At 47.8% G+C, this 14,814-nt stretch overlaps 1 protein-coding gene across 1 annotated transcript in view; it reads left to right on the forward strand.

Moving 5' to 3' along the window:
* Nucleotides 1-14,814, forward strand: part of LOC120056246 (low-density lipoprotein receptor-related protein 8-like) — a 174,060-nt gene that overhangs the window by 108,271 nt on the left and 50,975 nt on the right. The window lies entirely within an intron of this gene.

Below are 14,814 nucleotides of genomic sequence, written 5' to 3' on the forward strand. Positions count from 1 at the left end.
ATGGCCTAGGAACAGTGGGTTAACTGCCTTGTTCAGGGGCAGAATGACAGATTTTTCCCTCGTCAGCTCAGGGATTTGATTTTCCAACCTTTTGGTTACTAGTCCTGCACTCAAACCACTAGGCTACCTGCCGCCGCAGGCTACCTGCCGCTCGACTTCACAGCATTCGCTCAATTTATATTTCATCAAATTGTAAATCAAAACAACTATTTACTCCTCTCAGATATGGTCTGTGAGCATTTACTACAGTACATCATAGAACATTCAAAAATAGACCTGGTTTCAAGTACTATTTCAAAACTTTGTTTTTTATTTAGCCAGACGAGCATGGTTTGTGCTTTTGCGTTTATTCTACTGGTCCCATTGCGCCACGCAAGTACAATCAAGCCAAATTCAACCGTATTTGATCCAAGGTCTGTGTAATATACATCTATGCCACTTTACCCATAACACTCCTTTGGCTAAAGGAGCTAATGGTTGACTGAAAATGGCACACCCACTAGTATTACGAGATCCCACTGACTTTCGCCGTAATACCTTCTTAAGTTTTTAGCTGTACTCAGCCCGGGTCCATTGAGAGCCCTTCTAGCCTGCTCTAATCTCTTTCTCAATCTAATTTCTCCATTGACCCCTCCAGACTAAGCCTCTCAGTGATGACTTCAGGCCAGTGGCCACTGCCTCCCCTAGAGCTCAAACACTGCGGGGCTTGTAGAGTATATAGGATATAGGATGGCATCCATATTAGCATTTCCTTCAGTTGTCAGACGGATCTCACTTTATTGTCAAAACTCCGTCAGTGGTCAGTTTTCAGACAAAAGTCCCTCTCGGTCTTGGCAGTCAAGTTGCGTCTGAGGACTGAGTACGGAAGGACTTCAGAATATGGATGCTGTAATATTAGGATTGGGAGTTACTGGTCGGGTAATCTGATGCTACGGTAGATCTTCGATTTTAATAATAGGCATCATTTCTACCGTTACTACATTGGTATAATACTGTAGGGGCCTGAGTTTTTCTGACCTGGTTCTTCCAATGTTGACCTGGCCACATGGTCAGGGAAATCAGTGATTGTAAATAGACTACTGCAGTATTGTAGCCTGTAAACCCTGAGTGAATCCTGAGGACATGGAGATTATGATACCACACCACCACAGTGATAATGCACCTGGTCTGTAGTAGATGATAATTGATTGCCTGCCGGCATCGGTCGGAGACGTACTGTGTTATGAAGCTCTAATTAAATACGTCCGAGGGCCTCAGATCTTTAATAGTGTGTATGTGTTTTTGGTTTTACTATCGTTGTGGGGACCAGAACCCCTCACAAGGATAGTAAAACAAGGATAATTATTTTAAGTTTAGGGGTTAGGTTTAGGGTAGGGGTTTGGGGTTAAGGTTAGGGTTATGGAAAATATGATTTTGAATGGTATCAGATGTTTGGTCCCCACAAGGATAGTAAAACAAACGTGCGTGTGCCTGGAGATATGCTAAATGGATGGAATTACCACCGGCAGCTCTGATAATGCAACTCCGTCTGACTGACAATAAAGTTTTAATTGAATTGAATTAGATTGACTCGCCATTCAGAGAGGAGAATTGACTTCAAAGGAGTTGTAACACACTGTCTCCGTGTTTGTATTCACCAGGAGAATGTGCATTAAGGTGCATTGACAATGATTGGCACATATAATAATACATGTGTCACGTTCCTGACCTGTTTTCTGTTAGTTTTGTATGTGTTAGTTGGTCAGGACGTGAGTTTGGGTGGGCAGTCTATGTTTTCTGTTTCTATGTTGGTTTAAAGGGTGACCTAATATGGCTCTCAATTAGAGGCAGGTGGTTTCATTTCCTCTGATTGAGAGTCATATTAAGGTAGGTGTTTTCACACTGTTTGTTTGTGGGTGGTTGTCTCCTGTGTTAGTGTCTGTCTATGTTGCACCATACGGGACTGTTTCGGTTTGTTTGTTCATTTTGTTCGTTCGGTTTTTATGTAGTCATTTCCCTGTGCGTGCGTTCTTCGTGTTACATGTAAGTTCTTACGTCCAGGTTTTGTCTACATGCGTTTTGTTATTTTGTTAGTTAATTCAAGTATAGTTCGTTTTTTGTCTTCGTTGTTTTGTCGTGTCTAATAAATATCATGTCGAACTACAACGCTGCGTCTTGGTTCAATCCATGCTCCTCCTCTTCGGATGAAGAGGAAGAGGAGAACCGTTACAACATGCCATTCCTCGCAGCCAGCCAGTTAGCAGCTAGATACATTTTACATTACAGTTAAGTGATTTAGCAGACGCGTTTATCCAAAGCGTGCATTCATCATAAGACAACTAGGTGAGATAACCACATCTCATAGTCGTAGTAAATACATTTTTCCTCAATACAGAAGTTATCAGCGAAGTCGGTGCTAGTAGGAAAAGACAAGTGCAGTTTTTTATTCATATTTTTTTAATGGGGGTTTGGAATAAGATTTCAATGTTTTATTTAAGATACTGTTTGAAGATGTAGGTTTTCAGTTGTTTTTGGAAGATGGGCAGGGACTCTGCTTTCCTACCATCAGAGGGAAGCTTGTTCCACCATTGGGGTGCCAGGACAGGGAAGAGCTTTGACTGGGCTGAGCAAGCACCAGAGGTGGCAGAACAGAGTGTTCGGATTGGGGTGTAGGGTTTGAGCATAGCCTGAAGGTAGGGAGGGGCAGTTCCCCTTGCTGCTCTGTAGGCAAGCACCATGGTCTGAGTGGATGCGAGCTTCAACTGGAAGCCAGTGGAGTGTGCGGAGGAGTGGGGTGACATGGGAGAACACCAGGCGGGCTGCAGCGTAAATTGCAGGGGTTTGATGGCACAAGCGGAGAGCCCAGCCAACAGGGAGTAGTCCAGACTGGAGATGAAAAGTGCCTGGATGAGGACCTGCGCCGCTTCCTGTGTGAGGTAGGGTCGTACTCTATGGATGTTGTAGAGCATGAACCTGCAGGAGCGAGTCACTGCTTTGATGTTTGTAGAGAACGACAGTTGTCCAGGGTCAAGCCAAGGTTCTTTGCATTCTGGGAGGCGGACACTGTGGAGTTCTCAACTGTGATGGAGAGGTCATGGAGCGGGCAGGCCTTCTCCGGAAGAGCAGCTCTGTCTTGTTGAGCTTGAGGTGGTGGGCCGACATCCAAGCTGTGATGTTGGCCAGGTACGCAGAGATGTGTGTCACCACCTGGGTGTCAGAAGGGGGGAAGGAAAAAGGTAGTTGAGTGTCATCGGTATATCAATGATAGAAGAGACCATGAGGACATGACGGAGCCGGGGGCCTAGAACCGAGCCCTGGGGAACACCAGTAGTGAGAGCATGTGGTGTAGACACAGATCCTCTCCACGTCACCTGGTAGGAGCGGCCTGCTAGGTAGGATGCAATCCAAGAGTGTGCAGAGCCTGAGACGCCAAGCCCTGAGAGTGTGAAGAGAAGGATCTGATGGTTCAAGGAGTTGAAGGTAGCAGATAGATCTAGGAGGACAGAGGAGAGTCAGCTTTGGCAGTGTGGAGATCCTCCGTGGCACAGAGGAGAGCGGTCTCGGTTAAGGGATCCATCTTGAAGCCTGACTGGTTAGGGTCAAGAATATTGTTCTGTTTTGGAAAGATACAGGAGTAAACTGTGATAGATTCAAAATGCAAGCAATGTCTATCTTATAAGTATGTCTTTTACATGGACACGTGTAGGTGTTAAAACACACACACACATAGACACTAGACACAAGCAGCATACACACAAACACACTCTAGGAGTTTTTTCTGGGTGACACAGGGTCAGTAAGTATAGATATTTGTAATAGTATAAACATAAGCTTGTTTTGTTTTACTTGAGTTTCACGCTTTACTGACAATGGCCCCAAAATACATGTCAATAATTGACAGAGTACGTGGACCGGCTATTGTTTAATCCTGCTTAGAGAGAACTACAATAGTATGCACACACACACAAACATACACATTCCAACAACCTTGCCTTCCATGCCAGAGTCTGGGGCCTTGGGCACCTAGAGACAGTTGTGCTCCCTCTTGGAAGCCATCCCAATCCTAGCAAAGCTCTCTGCACTCCATCCAGTCGGCTTAAAAAAGTAAATTGCGTCAAGGAGTTTCGCTAATTGAGTCATCCACATGTTAAATAATGCAATAAGTCGAATCCTGCCCTCCATCCATCTCTTTCTCTCTCTCTCTCTCTCTCCCTCTCTCTCTCACATTACATAACATTACATTAAGCAGGCAGCAGTCCCCTAAAGAGAAAGGTGAGCTCCTCTGTCCAGTCAGCTGTAGTAAGGTAAATGTGCTGCCCTGTACTCACAGGTCCTCTCAGGAGCAAGGAACACGCCTGTCGCATGGGATCTCTGGGTAATAGAGTAGGGGAGTGTGTATGACATGGTGATGAGCAATTAATCAAAATGTCAGTAATTTTGGGGGTTTTAAACTAATTGACTAGATTTTGTTTGTTTTATTCTGAGAGCCAACAACAGGCCAATATTCTACATAGTTTTGCATTTCCCTATTTAGTGCACTACTTTTGACCAGAGCCCTATGGGCCCTGGTCAAAACTAGTGCACTACAAAGAAAATAGGTTGCCATTCGGGATGTAACGTGACCTTCCTGTAGAGAAGGTCTATGGAGGCCTCGATGGGTAGCACTGTGCTCTATGGTCCTTAGGGAGTTAGTATTTCTATGAATAATAGTGTGACATTGGTCCTTAGGGTTCTAGTATCTATGAATGCCATCTGTGAAAGTCAAACGTCGCTTAACCTCGTGACATGGATTGATGTGAGTAGGGGTAGGGTGGATGGATGGAGGCAACCGTCTCCCCCCCCATCACTGTGGCTCCTCGTCCAATCAGAGCTAGAGAACCGGGTCACACCACAGCCACGCCCTTCATGATTGGCTGGCTGGGGATGACGTCACATTCCGATTGGATCATCATCCTTCAAAGTCAAGAACATGTACAGGAATTAAACTTACTCTGAGCCCATAGGCAAAAGCCAAGGGAAGTTTGTCAGAAGTCTTTAAATGCTTTTACCACAGGCCCCAACTGAAATTATGGCTCTACCGATGTAGCAGGAAATGCTAATGTATTTCACTAATGAGCCTCCCCATGTGAAATATGCATGTTTATCGAGTCTCCTTAATAATTTAACTGCAAATTAGTTGATAAGTGGGGCTAGGTTGCGCATGATGTGTGTGTGTGTGTGTGTACTGATTCAGTGTGTGTGCGCACGCACGTACATGTGTGTATTTGTACTGATAAGACACGGGAAATTCAAATGGAACGCTGTGGTTTAATATCGATGAAGATTAGATGAAGCCTGCAGCTCAGCCGAATCCCAAAATATGATTTGATTTTCTGTTTCTATCAGTGGTGCAGCGGGTATAGTTTAGTATGTGATAATCCTCATCTGTGGCCTTAGCTAAATGAATTAATGTGTGGTGTAATGGAACACACATGGTGATTTGCACATATGGGTATAATAAGCAGGATGATCATGGTGTTCTGGTCCCACATTCCGCCAGAGGAGGTTCATTTACAGCAGTCAGCTTGATAATAAGCGGTGATTAGAATGAAAAAATAAGTCTCTCTTTGATTCTCTCTTCTTTAGCTACTGGTATGGTCTGGTAAGCCTACTCTGAAAAAGCTAGTCATGTACTGTAATGATTTTCAGCCAATAAATGCGTGAGAAAATAACAGCACTCGCACATCTGAATTGGCTTGTTGCAGGTGCGTGGGAATAGCCCAATAAAATCTTTGAGGAATGAAAAACCCGCACACTGCTCTTGCCAGTATCACTAAGATTGTCATAATAAAGTATGGTTTTGTAGGCCCTTAACCAGACTTAACCCAATGGGAACAGATGTTATTTCAATGTTCTCTTAACACTAGAACCGCTGGGCCTCGAGGGACCCCTCTTCAAGCTAACCAGCAGTCATTCTGACTGCAACATTCTAACAGTGTAATTAATACATTTCATCAAATCAAAGTTAATTTTTCACGTGCGCCGAATACAACAGGTGAAATGCTTACTTACAGGCTCTAACCAATAGTGCAAAAAAGGTATTAGGTGAACAATAGGTAAGTAAAGAAATAAAAACAACAGTAAAAAGACATTGAAGAATAACAGTAGCGAGGCTATATAGAGTAGCGAGGCTATAAAAGTAGCGAGGCTACATACAGACACCGGTGAGTCAGGCTGATTGAGGTAGTATGTACATGTAGATATGGTTAAAGTGACTATGCATATATGATGACCAGAGAGTAGCAGTAGCGTAAAAGAGGGGTTGGCGAGTGGTGGGTGGCGGGACACAAAGCAGATAGCCCGGTTAGCCAATGTGCGGGAGCACTGGTTGGTCGGGCCAATTGAGGTAGTATGTACATGAATGTATAGTTAAAGTTACTATGCATATATGATAAACAGAGAGTAGCAGCAGCGTAAAAGAGAGGTGGGGGGGGGGGGGGGGGGGCACACAATGCAAATAGTCCGGGTAGCCATTTGGTTACCTGTTCAGGAGTCTTATGGCTTGGGGATAAAAACTGTTGAGAAGCCTTTTTGTCCTAGACTTGGTACTCCGGTACCGCTTGCCATGCGGTAGTAGGAAGAACAGTCTATGGCTGGGGTCTTTGACAATTTTTAGGGCCTTCCTCTGACACCGCCTGGTGTAGAGGTCCTGGATGGCAGGCAGCTTAGCCCCAGTGATGTACTGGGCCGTACGCACTTCCCTCTGTAGTGCCTTGCGGTCGGAGGCCGAGCATTTGCCGTCCCAGGCAGTAATGCAACCAGTCAGGATGCTCTCGATGTGGCAGCTGTAGAACCTTTTGAGGATCTCAGGACCCATGCCAAATCTTTTTAGTTTCCTGAGGGGGAATAGGCTTTGTCGTTTCCTCTTCACTACTGTCTTGGTGTATTTGGACCATTCTAGTTTGGTGATGTGGACACCAAGGAACTTGAAGCTCTCAAACTGTTCTACTACAGCCCCGTCGATGAGAATGGGGGAGTGCTCGGTCCTCCTTTTCCTGTCCTCCTTTTCCTGTCCTCCAATCATCTCCTTAGTCTTGATCACGTTCAGGGAGAGGTTGTTATTCTGGCACCACCCGGCCAGGTCTCTGACCTCCTCCCTATAGGCTGTCTCGTCGTTGTCGGTGATCAGACCTACCACTGCCTACCACTGTTGTCACGTTCCTGACCTGTTTTCCTTGTTTTTGTATGTGTTTAGTTGGTCAGGGCGTGAGTTGGGGTGGGCATTCTATGTTATGTGTTTCTATGTTGGGTTAAATGTGTTGCCTGATATGGTTCTCAATTAGAGGCAGGTGTTTGACGTTTCCTCTGATTGAGAACCATATTAAGGTAGGCTGTTCTCACTGTTTGTTTGTGGGTGATTGTTCCTGTGTCTGTGTCTGTTGCACCACACGGGACTGTTTCGTTTGTTTGTTCATTCGTTTGGCTAGTCTTTCCTGTTCGTGCGTTCTTCGTGTCTATATGTAAGTTCTCAAGTTCAGGTCTGTCTACGTCGTTTGTTGTTTTGTAGTTTGTGTAAGAGTTTTCGTGTTTCGTCTTTCTTTAATAAATTCCATTATGTCTACATACCTCGCTGCGTGTTGGTCCGATCCATGCTCCTCCTCATCCGAGGAGGAGGAATATGACGATAGCCATTACAGAATTACCCACCAACAAAGGACCAAGCGGCGTGGGAGAAAGCAACAGCGATCGCAGGATTCATGGACATGGGAGGAAATATTGGACGGAAAAGGTCCATGGGCACAGCCAGGAGAATATCGCCGCCCTCGTGAAGAGCTGGAGGCAGCTAAAGCCGAGAGGCGGTGGTATGAGGAGGCAGCACGGAAGCGAGGCTGGAAACCTGTGAGTCAAGCCCCAAAATATCTTGGGGGGGGGCTACAAGGGAGTGTGGCGAAGTCAGGTAGGAGACCTGCGCCAACTCCCCGAGCTTACCGTGGAGAGCGAGAGTACGGGCAGACACCGTGTTATGCGGTAGAGCGCACGGTGTCTCCTGTACGTGTGCATAGGCCGGTGCGGGTTATTCCACCTCCCCGCACTGGCAGGGCTAGATTGAGTATTGAGCCGGATGTCATGAAGCCGGCCCAACGCATCTGGCCACCAGTGCGTCTCCTCGGGCCGGCATACATGGCACCAGCCTTACGCATGGTGTCCCCGGTTCGCATACACAGCCCAGTGCGGGTTATTCCACCTCCCCGCACTGGTCGGGCGACGGGGAGCATACAACCAGGTAAGGTTGGGCAGGCTCAGTGCTCAAGGGAGCCAGTACGCCTGCATGGTCCGGTATATCCGGCGCCACGTCCCCGCCCCAGCCCAGTACCACCAGTGCCGGCACCACGCACCAGGCCTCCTGTGCGTCTCCAGAGCCCTGTTCCTCCTCCACGCACTAGCCCTATGGTGCGTGTCTCCTGCCCATTACCACCAGTGCCTACACCACGCACTAAGCCTCCTGTGCGCCTCCAGAGTCCTGTGCGTCCTGTTGCTGCTCCCCGCACTAGCCTGAAGGTGCGTGTCCTTAGCCCGGTACCTCCAGTTCCGGCACCACGCACCAGGCCTACAGTGCGCCTCAGCCGGCCAGAGTCTACCGTCTGCCCAGCGGCGCCTGAACTGCCCGTCTGCCCAACGGCGCCTGAACTGCCCGTCTGCCCAACGCCGTCTGAGCTGTCCGTCTGCCAAGCGCCGCGTGAACTGCCCGTCTGTACTGAGCCTTCAAAGCCGCCCGTCTGTCATGAGCCTTCAGAGCCATCTGCCAGACAGGAGCCGCTAGAGCCGTCCGCCACACAGGAGCCGCTAGAGCCGTCCGCCACACAGGAGCCGCTAGAGCCGTCCGCCAGACAGGAGCAGCCAGAGCCTTCCGCCAGACAGGAGCAGCCAGAGCCTTCCGCCAGACAGGAGCAGCCAGAGCCTTCCGCCAGACAGGAGCAGCCAGAGCCTTCCGCCAGACAGGAGCAGCCAGAGCCTTCCGCCAGCCATGAGCGACCAGAGCCGCCAGCCAGCCATGACCAGCCAGAGCCGCCAGCCAGCCATGAGCAGCCAGAGCCGCCAGCCAGCCATGAGCAGCCAGAGCCGCCAGCCAGCCATGAGCAGCCAGAGCCGCCAGCCAGCCATGAGCAGCCAGAGCCGCCAGCCAGCCATGAGCAGCCAGAGCCGCCAGCCAGCCATGAGCAGCCAGAGCCGCCAGCCAGCCATGAGCAGCCAGAGCCGCCAGCCAGCCATGAGCAGCCAGAGCCGCCAGCCAGCCATGAGCAGCCAGAGCCGCCAGCCAGCCATGAGCAGTCAGAGCCGCCAGCCAGCCATGAGCAGCCAGAGCCGCCAGCCAGCCATGAGCAGCAAGAGCCGCCAGCCAGCCATGAGCAGCCAGAGCCGCCAGCCAGCCATGAGCAGCCAGAGCCGCCAGCCAGCCATGAGCAGCCAGAGCCGCCAGCCAGCCATGAGCAGCCAGAGCCAGCCAGCCAGGATCCGCCAGAACCAGCCAGCCAGGATCCGCCAGAGCCAGCCAGCCAGGATCCGCCAGAGCCAGCCAGCCAGGATCCGCCAGAGCCAGCCAGCCAGGATCCGCCAGAGCCAGCCAGCCAGGATCCGCCAGCCAGTCCGGTGCTGCCCCTCAGTCCGGAGCTGCCTCTCATTCCGGTGTTGCCCCTCATTCCGGTGTTGCCCCTTAGTCCGGTGCTGCCCCTTAATCCAGTGGGGTTAATTTGGAGGGTGGCCATTTGGAGGAGGCTACGGAAGCGGGGATTGACTATGGTGGGGTGGGGACCACGTCCGGAGCCGGAGCCGCCACCGTAGACAGATGCCCACCCAGACCCTCCCCTAGTCTTTAGGTGGTGCGCCCGGAGTTCGCACCTTGAGGGGGGGGTTCTGTCACGTTCCTGACCTGTTTTCCTTGTTTTGTATGTGTTTAGTTGGTCAGGGCGTGAGTTGGGGTGGGCATTCTATGTTATGTGTTTCTATGTTGGGTTAAATGTGTTGCCTGATATGGTTCTCAATTAGAGGCAGGTGTTTGACGTTTCCTCTGATTGAGAACCATATTAAGGTAGGCTGTTCTCACTGTTTGTTTGTGGGTGATTGTTCCTGTGTCTGTGTCTGTTGCACCACACGGGACTGTTTCGTTTGTTTGTTCGTTCGTTTGGCTAGTCTTTCCTGTTCGTGCGTTCTTCGTGTCTATATGTAAGTTCTCAAGTTCAGGTCTGTCTACGTCGTTTGTTGTTTTGTAGTTTGTGTAAGAGTTTTCGTGTTTCGTCTTTCTTTAATAAATTCCATTATGTCTACATACCTCGCTGCGTGTTGGTCCGATCCATCCGAGGAGGAGGAATATGACGATAGCCTTTACAACTGTTGTGTCGTCTGCAAACTTCATGTATGCTATTGCTAAAATAATCGTTTGGTTGTATTCATGAAGGTGTTAGGTAACATTAGAATATGATTTTTATTTTATTTCAAATAACAAAATAGCATTTTCATTAGTTTGTTACTGTAAAAACACAAAAAACTAAAAACTGTTCAATACATTATATTAGTGGATTGCCTTTGTTACAACTATGAAACCGAAATAATATGTGTTGGAACGTGTAAACAGCTTATTTTTTGTAAAAAAAAAATAAAAAAAATAACAAAATACCCCAACCACAAAGACGCATGGTCGGCAAAACGCAAAGTAAAATGATGAAAACATCAGTAGCCTAAACATCACTATAAGCGCCAATTGTGCTTGGTAAATAGTGAAATTCAGCACAAAAGCAATAAGGGCATTATAATGAATATACAGTTGAAGTCGGAAGGTTACATACACTTAGGTTGGTCATTAAAACAAATTTTTCAACCACTCCACAGATTTCTTGTTAACAAACTATAGTTTTGGCAAGTCGGTTAGGACGTCTACTTTGTGCATGACACAAGTCATTTTTCCAACAATTGTTTACAGACAGATAGTCTGTAACACAATTCCAATTCCAGTGGGTCAGAAGACTTTGACTTTAAACAGCTTGGAAAATTCCAGAAAATGATGTCATGGCTTTAGAAGCTTCTGATAGGCTAATTGACATCATTTGAGTCAATTGGAGGTGTACCTGTGGATGTATTTCAAGGCCTACCTTCAAACTCAGTGCCTCCTTGCTTGACATCATGGGGAAATCAAAAGAAATCAGCCAAGACCTCAGAAAAAAAATTGTAGACCTCCACAAGTCTGGTTCATCATTGGGAACAATTTCCAAACGCCTGAAGGTACCACGTTCATCTGTACAAACAACAGTACGCAAAGTATAAACACCATGGGACCACGCAGCCGTCATACCACTCAGGAAGGAGACGCGTTCTGTCTCCTAGAGATGAACTTACTTTGGTGCGAAAGTGCAAATCAATCCCAGAACAACAGCAAAGGACTTTGTGAAGATTCTGGAGGAAAGAGGTTCAAAAGGATCTCTATCCACAGTAAAACGAGTCCTATATTGACATAACCTGAAAGACCGCTCAGCAAGGAAGAAGCCACTGCTCCAAAACCGCCATAAAAAAGCCAGACTACGGTTTGCAACTGCACATTGGGACAAAGATCGTCCTTTTTGGAGAAATGTCCTCTGGTCTGATGAAACAGAAATAGAACTGTTTGGCCACAATGACCATTGTTATGTTTGGAGGTAAAAGGGGGATGCTTGCAAGCCGAAGAACACCATCCCAACCGTGATGCACAGGGGTGGCAACATCATGTTGTGGGGTTGCTTTGCTGCAGGAGGGACTTGTGCACTTCACAAAATAGATGGCATCATGAGAAGGAAAATTATGTGGATATATTGAAGCAACATCTCAAGACATCAGCCAGGAAGTTAAAGCTTGGTCGCAAATGGGTCTTCCAAATGGACAATGACCTCAATCCCATAGAACGTTTGTGGGCAGAACTGAAAAAGCGTGTGCAAACAAGGATGCCTACAAACCTGACTCAGTTACACCAGCTCTGTCAGGAGGAATGGGCCAAAATTCACCCAACTTATTGTGGGAAGATTGTGGAAGGCTACCTGAAACATTTGACCCAAGTTAAACAATTTAAAGGCAGTGCTACCAAATACTAATTGAGTGTATGTAAACTTCTGACCCACTGTGAATGTGATGAAAGAAATAAAAACTGAAATAAATCATTCTCTGTATTATTATTCTGACATTTCACATTCTTAAAATAAAGTGGTGATCCTAACTGACCTAAGACAGGGAATTTTTACTCTGATTAAATGTCAGGAAATGTGAAAAACTGAGTTTAAATGTATTTGGCTAAGGTGTATGTAAACTTCTGACTTCAACTGTAAGTGTCAATATGACAGCAGTCAAAAATAGTCAATTATTGTCAGCTCGTGCTTACATGGTCTGCGTTTTCACGCAATGGCATCAGTTGGATTTCATTTAGCGGTTATCCCTTGTCCTAACAGCCGACAGAAATCTTTGCCACTCTGACTTGCTTGACACACTTCCCACAAACATGTCGCTTGCAGGTGACACAGATGTCTTGGGTTCTGTTCTTTGTGCATCTGGCCACCTGGCACGGTCTCCTCCTTGGGAGCTGTGCGCAATTTGGCTCGCTCAAAGGCTCGCGTGGAATCTTTGCTGCTGCCTTGGCCCTCATATGTCTCTTAAATAGCCCATATGCCAGACTGGGCATGGTGTTGTTGATGCACTGCTTGAACAACAAGTGTGCGTTGATAGCAGCCAAGTACACAGCAGCGGGAGCGGCGGGAGCCTCCTTTCACAGAGTACAGCCGTGCCATCCAAGTAGGCCATAGTAGACTACTTGGATTGGTGGACTGATATAGGGTACACGCCACTTTGAGATTATGATTAGAGTATACCAATGCAATAGAATGGCCCGCCATGTTCTTCATTCACAATTGGTGATTACATCATTAGGCATCGTTCGCTTCCCCTCGCTCAACAACTCACCCATTCTCCCTTTCTCCCCCATCATACTTTACCTCGTTTATTTCATCTGTTGTTGTATGTGTGAAATTAGTTTCGGTATAGTTTAGGTTCAGTTTCGAGGGCAATTATTAGAGTGATTATCAACTGGCCACTTCCAATGTTGGGAGAAGGAGCAGGCCCTACTGTCGGGAGGAGGAGCAGAGCAGGCCCTACTGTCGGGAGGAGGAGCAGAGCAGGCCCTACTGTCGGGAGAAGGAGCAGAGCAGGCCCTACTGTCGGGAGAAGGAGCAGAGCAGGCCCTACTGTCGGGAGAAGGAGCAGAGCAGGCCCTACTTACGCTAGGAGGAGCAGAGCAGGCCCTACTTACGCTAGGAGGAGCAGAGCAGGCCCTACTGTCGGGAGAAGGAGCAGAGCAGGCCCTACTGTCGGGAGGAGGAACAGAGCAGGCCCTACTGTCGGGAGGAGGAACATAGCAGGCCCTACTGTCGGGAGAAGGAGCAGAGCAGGATCTACTGTCGGGAGGAGGAGCAGAGCAGGCCCTACTGTCGGGAGAAGGAGCAGAGCAGGATCTACTGTCGGGAGGAGGAACAGAGCAGGCCCTACTGTCGGGAGGAGGAGCAGAGCAGGATCTACTGTCGGGAGGAGGAGCAGAGCAGGATCTACTGTCGGGAGGAGGAGCAGAGCAGGATCTACTGTCGGGAGGAGGAGCAGAGCAGGATCTACTGTCGGGAGGAGGAGCAGAGCAGGATCTACTGTCGGGAGGAGGAGCAGAGCAGGATCTACTGTCGGGAGGAGGAGCAGAGCAGGATCTACTGTCGGGAGGAGGAGCAGAGCAGGATCTACTGTCGGGAGGAGGAGCAGAGCAGGCCCTACAGTCGGGAGGAGGAGCAGAGCAGACCCTACTGTCGGGAGGAGGAGGGACCAACAGTGGAAAACCATTTAAATAATGACATGCCCTCCTAAAACTGTTTATAACTCCAGTTCTGTTTGTGATATTACGCTTCTAACAACAGCGTTGTGTTATATAGACTTATTTAGGAAAAGTCAAGGACGGAAGGGGGCATGACTTTAAAATGGCAGAGTAATAAAATAAATACGTTAATGAGCAGTTAAACTGACTGCTTTTAGCAGTTCTCGTGGTAATGGTTGAGATACAGTTGTGAATGAAAATATTTTCGATGTGGGATTAACTCAACGTTGAAGCCATGCCTTTAAAAGCTTGGTTAAAGGCAAGATAAAAAAAATGATGTAGGTTAGTGACTTGGAGGTCCCATTTGTTATGGACATTGATACAGTGTGCCATTGAAATAATGTGGAAACAACATTGACTCAACATACTTACAGATGTACCAGTGGGCGGGCACACGCACATACGCACAAACACACTCACACACTGTTTAAACTCTGCGGGTGGAAACGAGTCACTAAAATCCTAAATTAAATGTCTCCATTTGACGAATGACATTTTATTGCCTGCTGTATTTTTTCCCCCCTGTCATTTGTCACACAGAACAGAACGCTTAAGACAGCAACCCAGGGTCGTGTTCATTAGGGATGAAACGGGGCACAGTCCCGTGTGGCTCAGTTGGTAGAGCATGGCGCTTGCAACGCCAGGGTTGTGGGTTCAATTCCCACGGGGGGACCAGGGTTCAATTCTCACAGGGGGACCAGGATGAATATGTATGAACTTTCCAATTTGTAAGTCGCTCTGGATAAGAGCGTCTGCTAAATGACGTAAATGTTAAACAAATCGAAGTGAAACAGGGAGGTATTTTCTGACCTTGTTCAATAAGAAAGGCTAATTATCAAATCAAATATTGGGCCCTAAGATGGGCCCTAATGAACATAGCCCAGACCTAAATCCCCTTTAAGAATAAACCCAGGGCGACAGCAGCAGCAGGGAGT

Source organism: Salvelinus namaycush, chromosome 11, assembly GCF_016432855.1.
Source record: "Salvelinus namaycush isolate Seneca chromosome 11, SaNama_1.0, whole genome shotgun sequence".
Lineage (NCBI taxonomy): Eukaryota > Metazoa > Chordata > Actinopteri > Salmoniformes > Salmonidae > Salvelinus > Salvelinus namaycush.